Consider the following 19,258-nt stretch of genomic DNA (forward strand, 5'->3'; position numbering starts at 1 on the left):
AAATGATATTGCAAGTTTATTTCTTACAGGGTGATCAGAATAACCAAAAAATTGGGAACAGTGACCAAAACACGGAAATGTGAAGTTTATTTTCATGGATTCAAAGAAAGGCTAAAAAACAAATAACCTATATATTGTTGAAAGCTTCCTTTGTGTAGTTTCAAATGCTGCCAACAACCTTATTTTTGAAAAAGAAAAAAAAAGGCATTAATAAGGAATAGTATGTTGGAAGGAATGACTTTGGTCTTTACTCCTCTGTTGGAATTTGCATGCTACCATTGTCTTCGTCCGTCACAGGTATCTGGCCTTCTCAACCAGATTATGTGCTATTTTACTTATGGTTTTTATTCATTGTTGTTCAAATGCTAGGACAAAATCACTTCACAAGTAAAATCGGATTGTGATGTGATGAAATTAGTTCTCAATGTAGATGAGGATCTTGAAAAATCTCCATACCTTATGTCAGCTGTAAAAGTGTTGAAGGTGTTGGTGAATGGACATATTGAGTCCTAGAATAATGTCAATGACAGTGTAAACTATGAGTCAGCAAGGTAATTATCTTTAAAGCAATAAGCCATAGTTTCAAAATAAAGTTTTTATATCCCCGTCAAACTCGTCGCTGACCGTTGCAACTCGTAGTGTTCTTCATAGGAGCGGACCGACTCCTACATTAGAGGAAATTGACACGCGTGATTCCAATAATGTTTGGGAACTTCTGGCTTCAGCCACCAGGGGGATGTCGAATGTTTCTAGTCTCTTGGATCACTTACATTAGATATCAGATTAAATCGGCCCTGTTCTTCTATTCCCATTGTTTTGTTCATCTGTTAATATTAGTTTAAAAAAAAACGAGAAATAGATTTTACTATAAAGATAGCCGTTTATCGCCACACAGGCACAAAAAATTCAAACAAAAGGATAATAGGGAACTCTGAGAACTCAATATATTCTGGCGTCCCCCTGGTGGTGGACGCCAGAAGTTTTCAAACATCATTGGAATCACACAAGACACAACTCGATTTCCTTGTTTTCACTCAGGGTTCAGGACTTCAGGGTTTCCTTATTTTTAGATGATTCGTTGTTCGTTTCTCTCAATATGGCGCCAAAAGGTTTTCAACAATCTGTTTCGCTTTTTCTTTCGTTAATATGGTTGTGGATTTTGGTGGATCATCAATAATCGTGCAGGTATTCACATGTTATCTCAGTTTCACGTGATCCAATATATCTCCTTTAGATTTTCCCCCCTCTTTCTCTGTTTTGCTTAACTTTATCTGACTTCACGGAAGGCTGAAAACGACGTAAGGAAATTCTACTGTAGTGCCAGGCTGCATATTTTGTAGACAGAGAAGCTGGCATGGTAATTATGCTTTAAGTTATTTAGCCAAATAGTTACAGTTCACAAGGGAATATCTGTTGTGGAATTCAATGTTAAATCCAACCTTAAACTGGAGGGGTTTTGCACCTCTTACACACAAAGACAGCTTTGATTGGTGCTCTGAATCAGCATTGTCTTGAAGAAATGGCTGCCCACCAGTAGCTTTTCTTTCTCTTAGGTTGTTGCACAGCGTGTAAGTGTTAAACAATGCAAAGATAGAAATTTAAAATATGTTGTTGATGTAAAAAAAAAAAAATAGAAACATGGCCAACAGATTTCATACTGAACAGAAAACTTAAATTTCCATTCGAATGATTTACTAAAACTGACTATTTTGACATCTTGCATCAATAAAGGGCTAAAGGTTATTTTTATTGCAGATTTTCAGAGATTTAAGACATTTTAAAATCACTCGGCATCCAACCAAACCATACTTTTCAGGAATTATTTCTTTTAATATTTGTAATCATTTTCTTTATTTGTTAGCAGCAAAGAAAACCTGAATGCTGATGTAAAAGACCTTAAATGGATCTGATTAACACCAAAGAATTCCAGAGGAAGAATATTGAACTTGAGTACCATTATTGAAATTGTCAATGGTTCATCATCTCCGATTTTTAGCATAAATGATGTGGCAGTCGTTGTTAGTTATGGAGTAACTATATTTGGACGTCAAAGCGGCTGATGTTAGCGCCCGTTCATTTTGGGCAATTTTGGAAGAAAAGCAGTTCCAACTAAGCCATTAGATGGTATCATCACTATCATGTATGTATGTAGTTCACAACAAAGGTTCAGTTATTAATTAATTAATTAATGGAGGAATCCAAACATTTCTATAAAACTGTACATTGCTTTTTAATGCAGGAATAGACAAACACAGAATAAGTGTTAGCAATACAATTGCTGTTGGCGAAAACGGATCTGGTTTGATGAGATGTCATTCTCGAGGATCACCTACATGGGTACGTATAATCATATTACGAATTGATATTTTGGTACTTCACTAAAGAAAAATTCTTTTAAAATGAAATTTAAAATTTCTGTTTATTCACAATCTGGCATAAAGGCAAATTTCTTATTCTGTGTTTGACTCACGGGTAAGCCTTCATATTTGTCGAAACAGTTTTTGCGAAGAGGAACTCTTTCTTAATTGAATATAATTCTTGTCAATTTTAGTAGCAAATTTCAGTTCAAATGAGACAAACTGGTCAGTTTGATGCATGCTTTTAAACTTTCTATTTTGACATATTGATTACCGTATTAGTTTCATATCTGACGTAATTAGTCATGAATATTTGTAGTTACCATTTTTATCGTAAGCTGAGTGAGTCAATACTGTGTATAAATACTTGTTGGTAGGTACAGACATTTTCATATATTTTTTTCTCAGCAGCTTCTCGTCAAAATTTTCTGGAACTGGAACCATTTGCCAAAGCGTGGATTAGCTTGACAATTGACTTCACAAATCACAACGACCAAGATTCTGGAATCAAGAATTAAAAAGAGAACCGTCTGCGTACGTGCGTGCGAGGACATTAGATGTGGATTCAACCGTTGGCCAATCGACTTTTGATTGATCGGGTTACTGGCCTTGGCTACGTGGATCTTGGGTCACATACCTGGAATTCAGAGAGAAACAGCTGTGATCTTTGGGATATGAAATTCCAGGTATGTTTTTATTCGCAATTGACCAAAGAATTCTGCTTATGTACAGTTGACAGAGCACAACAAAACTCGCGGTAATGAAGCCTGATTAACGTAAGCTGCCAAAATTCAGCAAAAATGCAACAGGGTAAGACCAGACTTTGGATGGAACAAAGAGCCGTTCGTCAGTGATGTTGATGGAATAACCGGCATCCTGATGTCTTCGCTGCTGCTATTTCTGCTATTATTGTTGCTATCCTGTGTTTAATGAGGTTTTTCCAGCACATTGGTGCGGTGACAAAATGTGTTTGATCATGTTGCATTCGTTACGTAACTTCTGAACAAACAGCAGCAGCTTCCGTTACGCCTCCGGTAACCAAATGGGTTATTACACCACATAAATTCCAACGGCTGCGAGATTTGCATGTACTATAGAACCGCAACAGGTAATTTTCGAAAGCGAGTTGAACTCTTTTATCCAAACACCCTAGCTATCAGCGGAGACATTCCCGAAATGGTGCAAGGCTCGGGGAAAATTTTAAACTCTTATTGAGTGGGCCTGGCCGCAATCGCACTAGATTGTAATTAAGTTGCGTTTGCTTGACTGACAGGTTCGCGATCTGCATCCAGAAGAGTTGCAGTGTGTGCATGATAACCGCTTTCTTATTTTTTCCTAGCGTCTAAATTATTTCAAAATGACGTTGCCATAAATCCCGAGAGCAGGTGATTTACCAAATGTGCTGCAAGCCCAAGAGAGAACGTTACTGGCCACATGTGCTTGCAATCCTAAGAGATGGCGTTATCGGCCAAATATGCTAGAACTCCAAGAGATGGCGGTGGTAAAATATGCAAGAAAGGCTATAAATGGCGCTAAGTACGGAACGGAATGAAAGCAGCAAAGATGGCGTTAACTACAACATGTGAAAGAAAGCCCAGAGATGGCACTAACTACCATACGTGCAAGAAAGCAGAGATGCACTGACGGCAAATGCATGGTGTCGACAATCCCTGAAGTTTAACAGTCACTTATTAAATATTGCTTGGAATCGAAGTGTAAGTGACGTTTCCTCTAGCGCTCTTGAATCAAATCATTAAGAAAAATTTGTAGTAAAGGGCAATAATGTGCAGCAGTGAAGGAAGTATGCGCGTACGTTCTGCACTTCAATTTGTTTGTTTGAAATACTTGTACATGGAAGGTGATGCAAGGAAAAAGGCAATATCCAGTGTATGATCACAAGCAAATTGTTTTCTGTGTAACGAAAGTATGCACAGAAATGAGAAAGCCCCTATACATTGCTGCAACTGTTGTGATATTAAATAATGCAGACTATCTCAGGTCGATCAGGTTATATGTGGAATAAGAATAATATCTCAAGTCAAGATTGAAACCTGCAACTTTAGGAAAGAGGCTCTCAATGTTCTTTATGGCAGATGCCCTAAATTTAGAAACAATGTTCAGAAAAAATAGCAGTAATTTGTTTTGCGAAAAAGTTGCAAGTATAACACCAGCTTTGAGATAACTCCCAGCTATAAGTTTTAGGCCAACAAAGTAGAAAGATCTTTTTGTTTGATCGTAGTCTTGTTTGTGCAGTAACCTTATCCCTGAAGTCGGTATATGTGATACGAAAACTAGATTTTTTTTTGCTTTTAATTAATGGGTTCACTCGATTCTACGCTTCTATTTCAATTCCTTTGTTTATCTGTTAATATAAGATACAAAAATAGATGTGCAATAGTTTTAATAGAAAGATAGCCATTTATCGCCATACAGACACAAAATTCAAACAACAGGATAAGGGGGCATTCCAAAGTCCAGACCACTTAATACATTCGACTACTCTCCTGGTGGCGGACATAAGAAGTTCAACATGAATCTTGATTTTGTTTTAAATTTTTACGTGGAACCTGTTATCCACGTAAATATGATGTCGATTTTAATGATAGCTGTTAAATTTTGAATGAAAATCTGGTGTTTTTAACCAGGTCTAGAATTTAGTCAAAAATGAAAAAGTGAGGAAGGCTATACCCTTCTCATTTTTGCCAAAATCGGCAAAAAACTAAATCTCTTGGAATCCGTTTAAAATCACACGTAATACTAAACATAAATTGCTTATTTAGGAAAATTGATTTGTTTTCTCGTCAATTTATCTGCTTTAGAAATATTTTAAATAATTGTACTGTGTGACGCTAGCGCTACATTGTGCTAGCGCGCCAGCTTTTTTACCCATTTTTAACGTTTATTTCAGGAGTTTCAAGTCCCACGAGACAACGAACTCAATTTTTGAATCTGTTAGTTAAATTTTTTAAATGCAAATCCCGTATTTTCATATTAAACTGAGGTTTAAAAAAGTACAAAATTGGCAAAAAAAGTGGGGCTTATGTTGTCGGGCTTATTGTGAAGCTTGGATAGTGTGTTACGGTTATAGAGAAAACAAGATGGCGTTATTGTTCTTCCATGATGACTGAAGGATGGAACGAGTAAATTAGCTGTTAGCGATGTTTCTTAACTTTCTTGTGCTTGAAAGGATTTCTCACGTGAAAATTAACAGTAAGTTATCTACCATTCGATGTTTATAACATTGTTATTTATGTGTTGGAAGTGTAACACTTCAACAAAATTGCTTTTTGTATCAAACAGGGGTTTCCCTCATTATCAGCTATTCAGGCTGCTGATCCAGAAAATACTAAACTACCAATGTCTTTTTTCTGTTATGTCATCTCTCATTGAAGATGAGGCTCAGCCTCCTTTCAGTCTCCCATTTAACCAAATGGCATATCTCATTTCATTGAAATCATGATCTTTAAACTAAATGCACAAGGTGGGCTGTTGTTGAAGGAAGATCAATGATGAACATAGTTCCTCTCGAATTAAATACCACCATCTTATTTCAATATTGTTTGTTGGCTCATAGTATTGAGTTAAAGTTTATTATATGAATTTTTGTTTTTTAATTTCAGTCTTCACTTACTTTGCATTGACATCTGATCAACCATTATCTAAATTATCCAGTCTACAGCAGTTTTCCATCCTAGCCAAAAATCAAACAGTAGTATCTCAATCATCCAGCCATCACTACTTCCGAACTTAAGTCAGCTATCGTTTATAGACTTCAACTTCTTTTCACGGTATCTTAGAATGGTCTATTTATCTGGAATTACAACAATCTGGTGTGATTTGTCCTCGTAGAACTTCGAAATTTTGGTCGTTGGATCCCGTCTTGACCATATCTTCACCTTTTTCCGTAGCTGACCAACACGCATAGACTTTAATGCTGTCGCCTTCATTGAGGTACTTCAATTTGATCTATTAGGACGTATTCTAATTTAAGGTTAAAATTCTCATCGTAGATTGTCAATTGTTCATCATCATCATCTCTGCCGAAAAATCGCTGTTCAATTCAAGTCATCAAGTCATGCCTCCTTACGGATCTTCCACGTAAGTTTAACTGGCTCCGTTTCAAGAATTGTTTACATCAGTATTCAAATTTATGTATTTGCTATTTAGGTGACGCCCACTTCTACTGGTAGATAACATTATGGAAGGTTTGTGATCCCCAGAAAAACTCATGGTGGTGGCGTACGGAGCAACGTGGAACGTCCCTTTCTTCTGTGGTATTGTTTGTTTTGTTTTGTGGTTGTGAGTTAACCCATTGGCTGCCACTCCACCTTTTGCTCCCTTTTTTTTGTAGTTTTTTAGGGACCGGCCGCGCTGTCCTACCCCATGGGGTGGGGCAGTTGCAATAATGGCCTTCGCCGAAAGGCGTGTAGGCAATGCACCAGTAGGGACTTCTCTTTGTTCGATGCAGTGGCGGTTCGGATTCCGAGGGTGTGCATTCCCTGTAAAGGTTTCCGTCACTGTGTCACGGAGCCCGGACTTCGGTCAAGTCCGGAAGTCTCTTTGTTCGTGGATCCTTCAGACGCGATGCGTAATGGAAGTGAAAAAATCAACCTATGGGTTGTATGGCGTGGGGGCAGCCAACGGGTGGTTAACTAAAATTGTATGTGTATGTAATGTATGTATGTATGTGTATTTGTATGTATGTGTATGTAAATGTAATTTGAAATAGTGGTGGATGATTGATTGTGGGTGGAGGGTGGGTAAATACAAAAATTAATTCCATTTATAGATTTTCTATTTATTAAAAGATAATACGAGAAAAGAAGAATTAAATATAGTAAATAGAATATTTCCTCTAGTAATTCTAGAGGAACGAGCGACTTTGTCACCTAGTGTTTGAATTGAATCCAGAAATACTTAACATTTACCTTAACATTTACCTTGCTGGCAGCATAATTTTATTTGCACTTCCTGCAATTCAATCCAACTACACTTTTCAGGCTACTAATATCAATGTTATCAACTAGCTATTATCTCGACGCCGATGCAAAGTTTACAAGTCAACTCGTTCATTACATTCCGTCAAGTTCTAAAATTTGTTATCTAACTATTGGCTTGTAGTAGCGCTTTTTAGAATTCAAACTTTCTAGTAGTACTTTCATCAACCCCCTACCCATCAAGGAAGAAAGAAAACCAACAAAGTTCAACAATATGTTATGTCTTAATAAACTTGTCTTAAATTCAAACTTTCAAATTAAATTTGTACTCTTCAATTGCTGCTTTCGGAAACCTCATTCAGTTCAGTCACACGGCTCGATGTTCGAAGGCCGTCGAAAGGTTCCACGGAAATCGTCGACAGAGTATGTGACAGGTTCAAACAATCGGTTCATGAGAATGTCTGAATAAAATGTTTTCAACACAATCACTTGAGAATTCCAATGAAGAATGTCTGAATAAAAAATGTTGCCTTTTTTTTCGGAAAACAGACCAGTTTAACTGGAAGTCAGATTGAAAGATGGTTTCCCATCTCCCCATTTTAACGAAACATGCTGTTTTTTCCTCGCTCCCCATTTCAAGGTGACATGTCAAGCTCCAAATCCTCAGTTTATCTCTGTTTTCTATGTAGTTGCTCTTTCCGATGCCTAAAGCAAAAAAAATAAACAAGGTGAACTTTAGAAAAGACATGTTGAGCTCAAGTAAAGAAAACCAACTATAATAACTCATCTGTAAAAACACCATACCATGAATACACACACATACAATACATAATGCAATAATTCGTCTATAAAGTAGAAGTTCGCCACATTTCTCAGATAACAACGAACACTATAGCTTGAAATTTTTCTACTTGATGATTTTTACGCGAAATTTAATCGCGTTCAAATGAAGGATCTCACGAACAAAAGGACTTGTCCGAAAACTAGTCCAGGCTGACACAGATAAGGAATAGACCTATTACAGGAATGCACACAGGAAATCCGCCACTGCATCGAACAAACAGTAGTCCCTACTGACAGAGCATTAAGCGATCTACACGCCTTTCGGCGAAGGAAACCTTTAGTCACAACTGCCCCACCCCATGGCGGAAACCACTAAAAAGAAAGGTCTCTCTGGGACTTTGCCAAATGGGTGGCAGCCAGAACACGAGATTTAGAGGAAAACAAAACACCCACGGAAGCTGGAAAGGTTCTAAAATTTTAATAACCATAAATCAACCTACAAAATTTTTTATTAATGTAAACAATTCTTGAAACGGAGCACCAGTTAAACTTACGTGGAAGATCCGTAAGGAGGCATGACTTGATGACTTGAATTGAACAGCGATTTTTCGGCAGACATGATGATGATGGACAATTGACAATCTACGATGAGAATTTTAACCTTAAATTAGAATACGAGCTAATAGATCAAATTGAAGTACCTCAATGAAGGCGACAGCATTAAAGTCTATGCGTGTTGGTCAGCTACGGAAAAAGGTGAAGATATGGTCAAGACGGGATCCAACGACCAAAATTTCGAAGTTCTACGAGGACAAATCACACCAGATTGTTGTAATTCCAGATAAATAGACCATTCTAAGATACCGTGAAAAGAAGTTGAAGTCTATAAACGATAGCTGACTTAAGTTCGGAAGTAGTGATGGCTGGATGATTGAGATACTACTGTTTGATTTTTGGCTAGGGCGGAAAACTGCTGAAGACTGGATAATTTAGATAATGGTTGATCAGATGTCAATGCAAAGTAAGTGAAGACTGAAATTAAAAAAACAAAATTCATATAATAAACTTTAACTCAATACTATGAGCCAACAAACAATATTGAAATAAGATGGTGGTATTTAATTCGAAGGAACTATGTTCATCATTGATCTTCCTTCAACAACAGCCCACCTTGTGCATTTAGTTTAAAGATCATGATTTCAATGAAATGAGATATGCCATTTGGTTAAATGGGAGACTGAAAAGGGCTGAGCTCATCTTCAATGAGAGATGACATAACAGAAAAAAGACATCGGTAGTTTAGTATTTTCTGGATCAGCAGCCTGAATAGCTGATAATGAGGGAAACCCTGTTTGATACAAAAAGCAATTTTGTTGAAGTGTTACACTTCCAACACATAAATAACAATGTTATAAACATCGAATGGTAGATAACTTACTGTTAATTTTCACGTGAGAAATCCTTTCAAGCACAAGAAAGTTAAGAAACATCGCTAACAGCTAATTTACTCGTTACACCTTGTCAGTCATCATGGAAGAACAATAACGCCATCTTGTTTTTCTATCTGTAACCCAATCACCTATCAAGCTTCGAAATAAGCCCGACAACATAAGCCCCACTTTTTTTGCCAATTTTGTACTTTTTTAAACCTCAGTTTAATATGAAAATACGGGATTTGCATTTAAAATTTAACTAACAGATTCAAAAAATTGAGTTCGTTGTCTCGTGGGACTTGAAACTCCTGAAATAAACGTTAAAAATGGGTAAAAAAGCTGGCGCGCTAGCACAATGTAGCGCTAGCGTCACACAGTACAATTATTTAAAATATTTCTAAAGCAGATAAATTGACGAGAAAACAAATCAATTTTCCTAAATAAGCAATTTATGTTTAGTATTACGTGTGATTTTAAACGGATTCCAAGAGATTTAGTTTTTTGCCGATTTTGGCAAAAATGAGAAGGGTATAGCCTTCTCACTTTTTCATTTTTGACTAAATTCTAGACCTGGTTAAAAACACCAGATTTTCATTCAAAATTTAACAGCTATCATTAAAATCGACATCATATTTACGTGGATAACAGGTTCCACGTAAAAATTTAAAACAAAATCAAGATTCATGTTGAACTTCTTATGTCCGCCACCAGGAGAGTAGTCGAATGTATTAAGTGCTCTGGATTCTGGAAAGTCTGGAATGCCCCATTATCCTGTTGTTTGAATTTTGTGTCTGTGTGGCGATAAATGGCTATCTTTATATTAAAACTATTTCACATCTATTTTTTATCTTATAAAAACAGATAAACAAAGGAATTGAAATAGAAGCGTAGAATCGAGTGAACCCATTAATTAAAAGCAAAAAAAAATCTAGTTTTCGTATCACATATATTGACTTCAGGGATAAGGTTACTGCACAAACAAGACTACGAACAAACAAAACGATCTTTCTTCTTTGTTGGCCTAAAACTTATAGCTGGTTGTTATCTCAAATCTGGTGTCATACTTGTAACCTTTTCGCAAAACAAATTACTGCTATTTTTTGCTGAACATTGTTTCTAAATTTAGGGCATCTGCCATAAAGAACATTGAGAGCCTCTTTCCTAAAGTTGCAGGTTTCAATCTTGACTTGAGATATTATTCTTATTCCACATATACCTGATCGACCTGAGATAGTCTGCATTATTTAATATCACAACAGTTGCAGCAATGTATAGGCTTTCTCATTTCTGTGCATACTTTCGTTACACAGAAAACAATTTGCTTGATCATACACTGGATATTGCCTTTTTCCTTGCATCACCTTCCATGTACAAGTATTTCAAACAAACAAATTGAAGTGCAGAACGTACGTGCATACTTCCTTCACTGCTGCACATTATTGCCCTTTACTACAAATTTTTCTTAATGATTTGATTCAAGAGCGCTAGAGGAAACGTCACTTACACTTCGATTCCAAGCAATATTTAATAAGTGACTGTTAAACTTCAGGGATTGTCGACACCATGCATTTGCCGTCAGTGCATCTCTGGGCTTTCTTGCACGTATGGTAGTTAGTGCCATCTCTGGGCTTTCTTGCACATTTGTAGTTAACGCCATCTTTGCTGCTTTCATTCCGTTCCGTACTTAGCGCCATTTATAGCCTTTCTTGCATATTTTACCATACCGCCATCTCTTGGAGTTCTAGCATATTTGGCCGATAACGCCATCTCTTAGGATTGCAAGCACATGTGGCCAGTAACGTTCTCTTGGGCTTGCAGCACATTTGGTAAATCACCTGCTCTCGGGATTTATGGCAACGTCATTTTGAAATAATTTAGACGCTAGGAAAAAATAAGAAAGCGGTTATCATGCACACACTGCAACTCTTTTGGATGCAGATCGCGAACCTGTCAGTCAAGCAAACACAGCAACTTAATTACAATCTAGTGCGATTGCGGGCCTACTCAATAAGAGTTTAAAAATTTCCCACGAGCTTGCACCATCTCGGGAATGTCTCCGCTCATAGCTAGGGTGTTTGGATAAAAGCGTTCAACTCGCTTTCGAAAATTATGTGTTGCGGTTCTATAGTACATGCAAATCTCGCAGACGTTGGAATTTATGTGGCGTAATAACCCATTTGGTTACCGGAGGCATAACGGAAGCTGCTGCTGTTTGTTCAGAAGTTACGTAACGAATGCAACATGATCAAACACATTTTGTCACCGCACCAATGTGCTGGAAAAAACCTTATTATACACAGGATAACAACAATAATAGCGGAAATAGCAGCAGCGAAGACATCAGGATGCCGGTTATTTCATCAACATCACTGACGAACGTCTCTTTGCTGAATTTTGGCAGCTTACGTTAATCAGGTTTCATTAATGCGAGTTTTGTTGTGCTCTGTCAACTGCACATAAGCAGAAAATTCTTTGGTCAATTGCGAATAAAAACATACCTTAAAACATTTCATATCCCAAAGATCACAGCTGTTTCTCTCTGAATTCCACCTATGTGACCCAAGATCCACGTAGCCAAGGCCAGTCACCTGATCAATCAAAAGTCGATTGGCCAACGGTTGAATCCACATCTAATGTCCTCTACGCATGTAGGCAGACGGTTCTCTTTTAATTTTTGATTCATGAATCTTTGTCGTTGTGATTTACGAAGTCCATTGTCAAGCTAATCCACGCTTTGGCAAATGGTTCCAGTAGAAAAATTTGACGAGAAGCTGCTGAGAAAAAATATATGAAAATGTTTGTACCTACCAACAAGTATTTATACACAGTATTGACTCACTCAGCTTACGATAAAAATTGTAACTACAAATATTCATGACTAATTACGTCAGATATGAAACTAATACGGTAATCAATATGTCAAATAGAAAGTTTAAAAGCATGCATCAAACTGACCAGTTTGTCTCATTTGAACTGAAATTTGCTACTAAAATTGACAGAATTATATTCAATTAAGAAAGAGTTCCTCTTCGCAAAAACTGTTTCGACAAATATGAAGGCTTACCCGTGAGTCAAACAGAATAAGAAATTTGCCTTTATGCCAGATTGTGAATGAACAGAAATTTTAAATTTCATTTTAAAAGAATTTTTCTTTAGTGAAGTACCAAAATATCAATTCGTAATATGATTATACGTACACATGTAGCTGATCCTCGAGAATGACATCTCATCAAACCAGATCCGTTTTCGCCAACAGCAGTTGTATAGCTAACACTTATTCTGTGTTTATGTCTATTCCTGCATTAAAAAGCAATGTACAATTTTATAGAAATGTTTGGATTCTTCCATTAATTAATTAATAACTGAACCTTTGTTGTGAACTACATACATACATGATACCATCTAATGGCTTAGTTGGAACTGCTTTTCTTCCAAAATTGCCCAAAAATGGGCGCTAACATCAGCCGCTTTGACATCCAAATAGTTACTCCATACGGCTAACAACGACTGCCACATCGTTTATGCTAAAAATCGGAGATAATGTACCATTGACAATTTCAATAAGGGCATTCAAGTTCACTATTCTTCCTCTGGAATTCTTTGGTGTTAATAAGATCCACTTAAGGACTCTTACATCAGCATTCAGGTTTTCTTTGCTCCTAACAAATAAAGAAAATGATTACAAATATTAAAAGAAATAATTCCTGAAAAGTATGGTTTGGTTGGATGCCGAGTGATTTTAAAATGTCTTAAATCTCTGAAAATCTGCAATAAAAATAACCTTTAGCCCTTTATTGATGCAAGATGTCAAAATAGTCAGTTTTAGTAAATCATTCGAATGGAAATTTAAGTTTTCTGTTCAGTATGAAATCTGTTGGCCATGTTTCTATTTTTTTTTTTACATCAACAACATATTTTAAATTTCTATCTTTGCATTGTTTAACACTTACACGCTGTGCAACAACCTAAGAGAAAGAAAAGCTACTGGTGGGCAGCCATTTCTTCAAGACAATGCTGATTCAGAGCACCAATCAAAGCTGTCTTTGTGTGTAAGAGGTGCAAAACCCCTCCAGTTTAAGGTTGGATTTAACATTGAATTCCACAACAGATATTCCCTTGTGAACTGTAACTATTTGGCTAAATAACTTAAAGCATAATTACCATGCCAGCTTCTCTGTCTACAAAATATGCAGCTTTGCACTACAGTAGAATTTGCTTACGTGGTTTAGTTTCCAGCCTTGTGTGGCAGTCAGCCCTGGTCAGACCTGGTCAGACGATGAACTCGAGCAAAAATGAGAAAGTGGGAAAAAACGTTTTTAAAGGAGATATATTGGTCAGTGAAATAGAACTGAAATAACACCCTGCACGATTATTGATAATCCACTAGAAGCCACAACCACATACATGAAGAAAAAGCGAAACAGATTGCTGAAAACTTTCCCCGCCATCATGACTAAAACCAGAGACGCGTATATGAGCAACACGAGTTGTAGCGAGCTAGCTCTGCCCGGGTGAGCTTTTCCATTCGCTCAGCCCGAGTGAGCGAATGTTCTAGGTTTTCAGCGCTCCTGGTGGCAGTTTCAGCAATCGCAACTGTAAATACTCTACAGTCAATGGCTTTGGGGTAAAAGAAGAAAAAAATCCCGTAGGAGTTTTGACATATGGAAATTTGGGTGGTACCCATAATGTTTCAAGAAAACCTTGGACTCGGAAATCTAATTCGTCCCTTGCAGCTACCATCCCTACACAGGAAGCTGAGCTTCATGGAACATCACTCATGAACGAAGGTAATAAGTCAGCAGCAACATAAGCACACTAGTTACTAAGTAATAATCCATCTTCATAGAATGTTCAGGTAACATCCCACATGCTCTAGAGGAAACTGAATCTCCATCATCTTCACCAGCAAAGGAAAGTGAGCTTCGATCACCTTCACCACCAATTGTGGAAAGTTCACTCATGGACCATGGTATCAAACAATCTTAAAACACAAATTGCTTATTAGTTATACTAACATCTTTGGCCATACATTGTTTAGATGATTTTCACAGTGCTTTAGAGCAGAATGTTTTACAAGAATTCAACAACGTTCACTTCACGTCCAAAAACTTAACGCAGAAACCAATGTGTAAAGAAACTGCTTTTGAATCATGGAAATCCAAACAAGAAATCGTTTATGGATCTCTAGTGGATTCATACACAGCAAACCAGAATCTTTGTGGCCTTTGCAAGGCAATTTCTGGATATGGAATCATCAAATGTAAGGACTGTTGCAATTACCTCTGTTTTAGTTGTGACAGAAAGCGGCATTCGTACGATCCATCCCATCAAAGGATGTATTTTAAGACAGATTCATCTTTCAAATCATTGCTTCCTACTGAATTTATCACTTCTCGTGGAGAAGTCGTCGAGCAACGTAATTGTTATCTTTTTTTTTTATCTTACGATGATTAAAATTTATTTTTCGTTTACAGGGTTCATGTGCCGCTTTTTCCTCCCCCGATTTGCACCGAATGTGATAGCCGGGAAACAAGTTGCCTCATCGCAAGCTCAAAATCATGCTACGTAGTCACCAGAAAAGGTATCAAAGTTAATTGGCTTAAATTTCTTCTATAACGCGGATAATTTTCTCTAAAAATTATTTCAATACATAGGTAGATTGGACTTAAACTTACCAGTGTTCCATTGCCAAAACTGCGAAAAGTCAACTTTCCCTACCGTAGAAGATTACATTTCATCCGGATTTTGGCCTGGGACGCCAGAGCGATTTACCGTCTTGTTTCATCAGGATGTTTTGGAATTCTGGCATCATCTCAGGCTTCTGACGAAGAATGTTGTGTCTATCATGTTACGTGTAGTTTTTTTTCCATCGCTACAAAGAATAAAACAATTTAAACCGATTTATAACTTGTCAATTCTTATTTTATTATACAGTTTATTATACTTTTCTGATTCCTGAACTTATCACCTTATGAGATGGTTATATTGTTTGGTTTTGTTGCAAGTTTTAAAGATGTGTTGATAATAAATTTGAATTTCCCCCACTGGCGAAGGGCATGTAATGCTCGTAGCTGATTAGCCATTCATTTAGTTCACTTTTCAATGAGAAAAACACGGAATAAAATGAATTTTAATGCATCATAAGATGCACTGATTCGTAAGGCATGTGAAAAATACAATCTAACGCACTAATTATGACAATAACTGCCCAAACGAACATGCCAAAATTCCATGTTTTCTGTCATTCCCCTTCCTCCCCAATTTAGACTAAAACTTAAAAAGATTTATTGTGACTTAGTTATTCGTCGTAACTTAATAAAATTTATAGAATTGGATAGATCTTAATGAGATCTTTGCAATTATGCAAAATTTTAATTAAAAAAGTGAAAAAGAAAAAGGTTTAAAACAGTTTCAACTTTTTCGTTTTTGTAGTCTAGCGCAATACTTGACCTAACTGAGAAAACGAAAAAGTTGAAACTTGTTTTAAACCCTTTTTCTTTTCCACTTTTTTAATTAAAATTTTGCATAATTGCAAAAGATCTCATTAAGATCTATCCAATTCTATAAATTTTATTAAGTTACGACGAATAACTAAGTCACAATAAATTCTTTTTTTTAGTCTAAATTGGGGAGGAAGGGGAATGACAGAAAACATGGAATTTTGGCATGTTCGTTTGGGCAGTTATTGTCATAATTAGTGCGTTAGATTGTATTTTTCACATGCCTTACGAATCAGTGCATCTTATGATGCATAAAAATTCATTTTATTCCGTGTTTTTCTCATTGAAAAGTGAACTAAATGAATGGCTAATCAGCTACGAGCATTACATGCCCTTCCGCCAGTGGGGGAAATTCAAATTTATTATCAACACATCTTTAAAACTTGCAACCAAAACCAAACAATATAACCATCTCATAAGGTGATAAGTTCAGGAATCAGAAAAGTATAATAAACTGTATAATAAAATAAGAATTGACAAGTTATAAATCGGTTTAAATTGTTTTATTCTTTGTAGCGATGGAAAAAAACTACACGTAACATGATAGACACAACATTCTTCGTCAAAAACCCGAGAAGAAGCCAAAATACAAAAACACCCAAAAAAAAAAAAACGGAAAAACGCTCTGGCGTCCCAGGCCAAAAATCCGGATGAAATGTAATCTTCTACGGTAGGGAAAGTTGACTTTTTCGCAGTTTTGGCAATGGAACACTGGTAAGTTTAAGTCCAATCTACCTATGTATTGAAATAATTTTTAGAGAAAATTATCCGCGTTATAGAAGAAATTTAAGCCAATTAACTTTGATACCTTTTCTGGTGACTACGTAGCATGATTTTGAGCTTGCGATGAGGCAACTTGTTTCCCGGCTATCACATTCGGTGCAAATCGGGGGAGGAAAAAGCGGCACATGAACCCCCGTAAACGAAAAATAAATTTTAATCATCAGATAAGAAAAAATAAAAAGATAACAATTACGTTGCTCGACGACTTCTCCACGAGAAGTGATAAATTCAGTAGGAAGCAATGATTTGAAAGATGAATCTGTCTTAAAATACATCCTTTGATGGGATGGATCGTACGAATGCCCCTTTCTCTCACAAAAAAAAAAAAGGAAATTTAACAGTCCTTACATTTGATGATTCCATATCCAGAAATTGCCTTGCAAAGGCCACAAAGATTCTGGTTTGCTGTGTATGAATCCACTAGAGATCCATAAACGATTTCTTGTTTGGATTTCCATGATTCAAAAGCAGTTTCTTTAGTTTCACATTGGTTTCTGCGTTAAAGTTTTTGGACGTGAAGTGAACGTTGTTGAATTCTTGTAAAACATTCTGCTCTAAAGCACTGTGAAAATCATCTAAACAATGTATGGCCAAAGATGTTAGTATAACTAATAAGCAATTTGTGTTTTAAGATTGTTTGATACCATGGTCCATGAGTGAACTTTCCACAATAGGGGGGGAAGGGGAGGAAACCCACCCCCTTTTTGCTGGTGAAGATGATGGAGATTCAGTTTCCTCTAGAGCATGTGGGATGTTACCTGAACATTCTATGAAGATGGATTATTACTTAGTAACTAGTGTGCTTATGTTGCTGCTGACTTATTACCTTCGTTCATGAGTGATGTTCCATGAAGCTCAGCTTCGGGGGGAGCCGAGGGGGTTCAAGGTTTTCTTGAAACATTATGGGTACCACCCAAATTTCCATATGTCAAAACTCCTACGGATTTTTTCTTCTTTTTCCCCAAAACCATTGACTGTAGAGTATTTACAGTTGCGATTGCTGAAACTGCCACCAGGAGCGCTGAAAACCTAGAACATTCGCTCACTCGGGCTGAGCGAATGGAAAAGCTCACCCGGGCAGAGCTAGCTCGCTACAACTCGTGTTGTATATGAGGCGGGCTTGAGAGCGTGACTCCAAGTCTCCAATAACGTTGGGTAACTGCTGGCGTCGCCACCAGGTGAGTGTTGAATTGTGTTCTGTGTTGTGTTGTGTGAAAAAAGACTACCTACGTTCGATATCCCCCTGGTGGCAGACGCCAGAAGCTCCCAAACATTATGGTAGCCACGAGCCTGGTCCGCTCCTATGACAAACTGCGAGTCGCTACGGTCGGAGATGAGTTTGACGGGGATTCCCAAACTCTGTAAACGGTATTAGGCTTTCGGTTACGGTATTAATCCGAAATGTTTATTTTGCAGGAGGATGATGGGAATGATAACGTGCATGCGATATTACCGAAGTCTACATGGTAATAAAAAAGTAGAAAGGTTAAACACTGTCCCAGTGCACACTAGTATCGTTCATACACCAACCGGCTGTTACCCCCAAAAATAAGCAATTGGTAAGTCAATGGTAACGGTCGTTCAATGGGTATGGCGCTACGGTGGCCGGTCTTGATAATATCAGGACGAGCATGTGCGTCTATCACTCCCCAACGAAGGCCTAAACGGCCCTAATTCTTTTGAGCATTTTTAGGCCTGCCTTTTGACTCGTGGTGATATAGGTGGACCAACAAGGACATGAGTGTAGGCTACATGCGACATCGGCCTAGGGAATCGTCTTTAGGTCAATGCTAATAGGTTAAACACTGATCCCAGTGCACACACGTATCGTCTGGACTCAATCGGCCTTTTACCAAAGGTAAGTATACCAGTTAAGTCAAGGGATGGTATGAGCCGCTCAACGAGCAGACGGATTGTACGTGTGGCCCGTCGTGATAGTATCGCGTCGAGCATGTAGATATCACTCCAACGGACTTAACAACAGGCCATAGCGGCCATGGTATTTTAATTGATGTGATTTAATTTGAGGAACTAACTTCCGCCTCGGTCTACGGACCAAAAAGGAGCACGGGCAGGGCCTAGGGGGAAGTTCCCGACGGCGCTCAACCGTGACTAATGTGTTTGAAAACGCAGGATTACATATAGAGATGGGAAATCAAATATGACGGCATTTTTTCGCAAACGACGAAGAGACAAACGCCTTAAAAATGCCCTTTCACCCCTCCACATTCCACGGATCTCGGATGGATATGATGGAAACCGCGTAGAAGCAAGTATCAATAAAAGCAACGAACAAATGAACGTAACCTGTTCCGAAGCGAAAATCCTTCACTCCAGATGGCGAAGAAACTCGTTTCCTGGATTGTCGGAAATGCTTGGTTCATTTGACAAGGAATTTCCCTTCCTTCAACGCAAATCGGATTTTCTCCTCCAATTTTTCAAAAATAATTCACCACTCACCTGAA

General features: G+C 37.5%; 1 protein-coding gene and 2 long non-coding RNA genes across 9 annotated transcripts in view; 1 reads left to right on the plus strand and 2 right to left on the minus strand.

Annotated features, from left to right (window-relative positions):
- The window catches only part of LOC116933765, a 62,177-nt gene that overhangs the window by 9,679 nt on the left and 33,240 nt on the right, over positions 1 to 19,258 (plus strand). The gene's annotated exons all lie outside the window — the stretch shown is intronic.
- On the minus strand, positions 7,972 to 11,029 carry LOC123474000. 3 transcript variants are annotated; one of them, XR_006648621.1, is made up of 7 exons: positions 11,015 to 11,029; positions 9,516 to 10,959; positions 9,248 to 9,425; positions 8,942 to 9,109; positions 8,779 to 8,880; positions 8,632 to 8,719; positions 7,986 to 7,999 (listed from the first exon to the last, which is right to left on the minus strand). It is a non-coding gene; the product is annotated as an uncharacterized LOC123474000 (long non-coding RNA). The 3 variants fall into 3 exon arrangements; XR_006648617.1 differs by lacking the exon at positions 11,015 to 11,029 and having other exon boundaries at positions 7,975 to 7,999; positions 9,516 to 9,694; XR_006648625.1 differs by lacking the exons at positions 8,632 to 8,719; positions 11,015 to 11,029 and having other exon boundaries at positions 7,972 to 7,999; positions 9,516 to 9,679.
- On the minus strand, positions 11,642 to 13,829 carry LOC116921119. Of its 5 annotated transcripts, none has more exons than XR_006648632.1 (4): positions 13,672 to 13,819; positions 12,879 to 13,169; positions 12,708 to 12,807; positions 11,642 to 12,281 (listed from the first exon to the last, which is right to left on the minus strand). It is a non-coding gene; the product is annotated as an uncharacterized LOC116921119 (long non-coding RNA). The 5 variants fall into 5 exon arrangements; XR_006648630.1 differs by having other exon boundaries at positions 12,903 to 13,169; positions 13,672 to 13,815; XR_006648635.1 differs by having other exon boundaries at positions 11,642 to 11,953; positions 12,009 to 12,281; positions 12,708 to 13,169; positions 13,672 to 13,814.

The sequence above is a fragment of the Daphnia magna genome, linkage group LG1 (genome assembly GCF_020631705.1).
Source record: "Daphnia magna isolate NIES linkage group LG1, ASM2063170v1.1, whole genome shotgun sequence".
Lineage (NCBI taxonomy): Eukaryota > Metazoa > Arthropoda > Branchiopoda > Diplostraca > Daphniidae > Daphnia > Daphnia magna.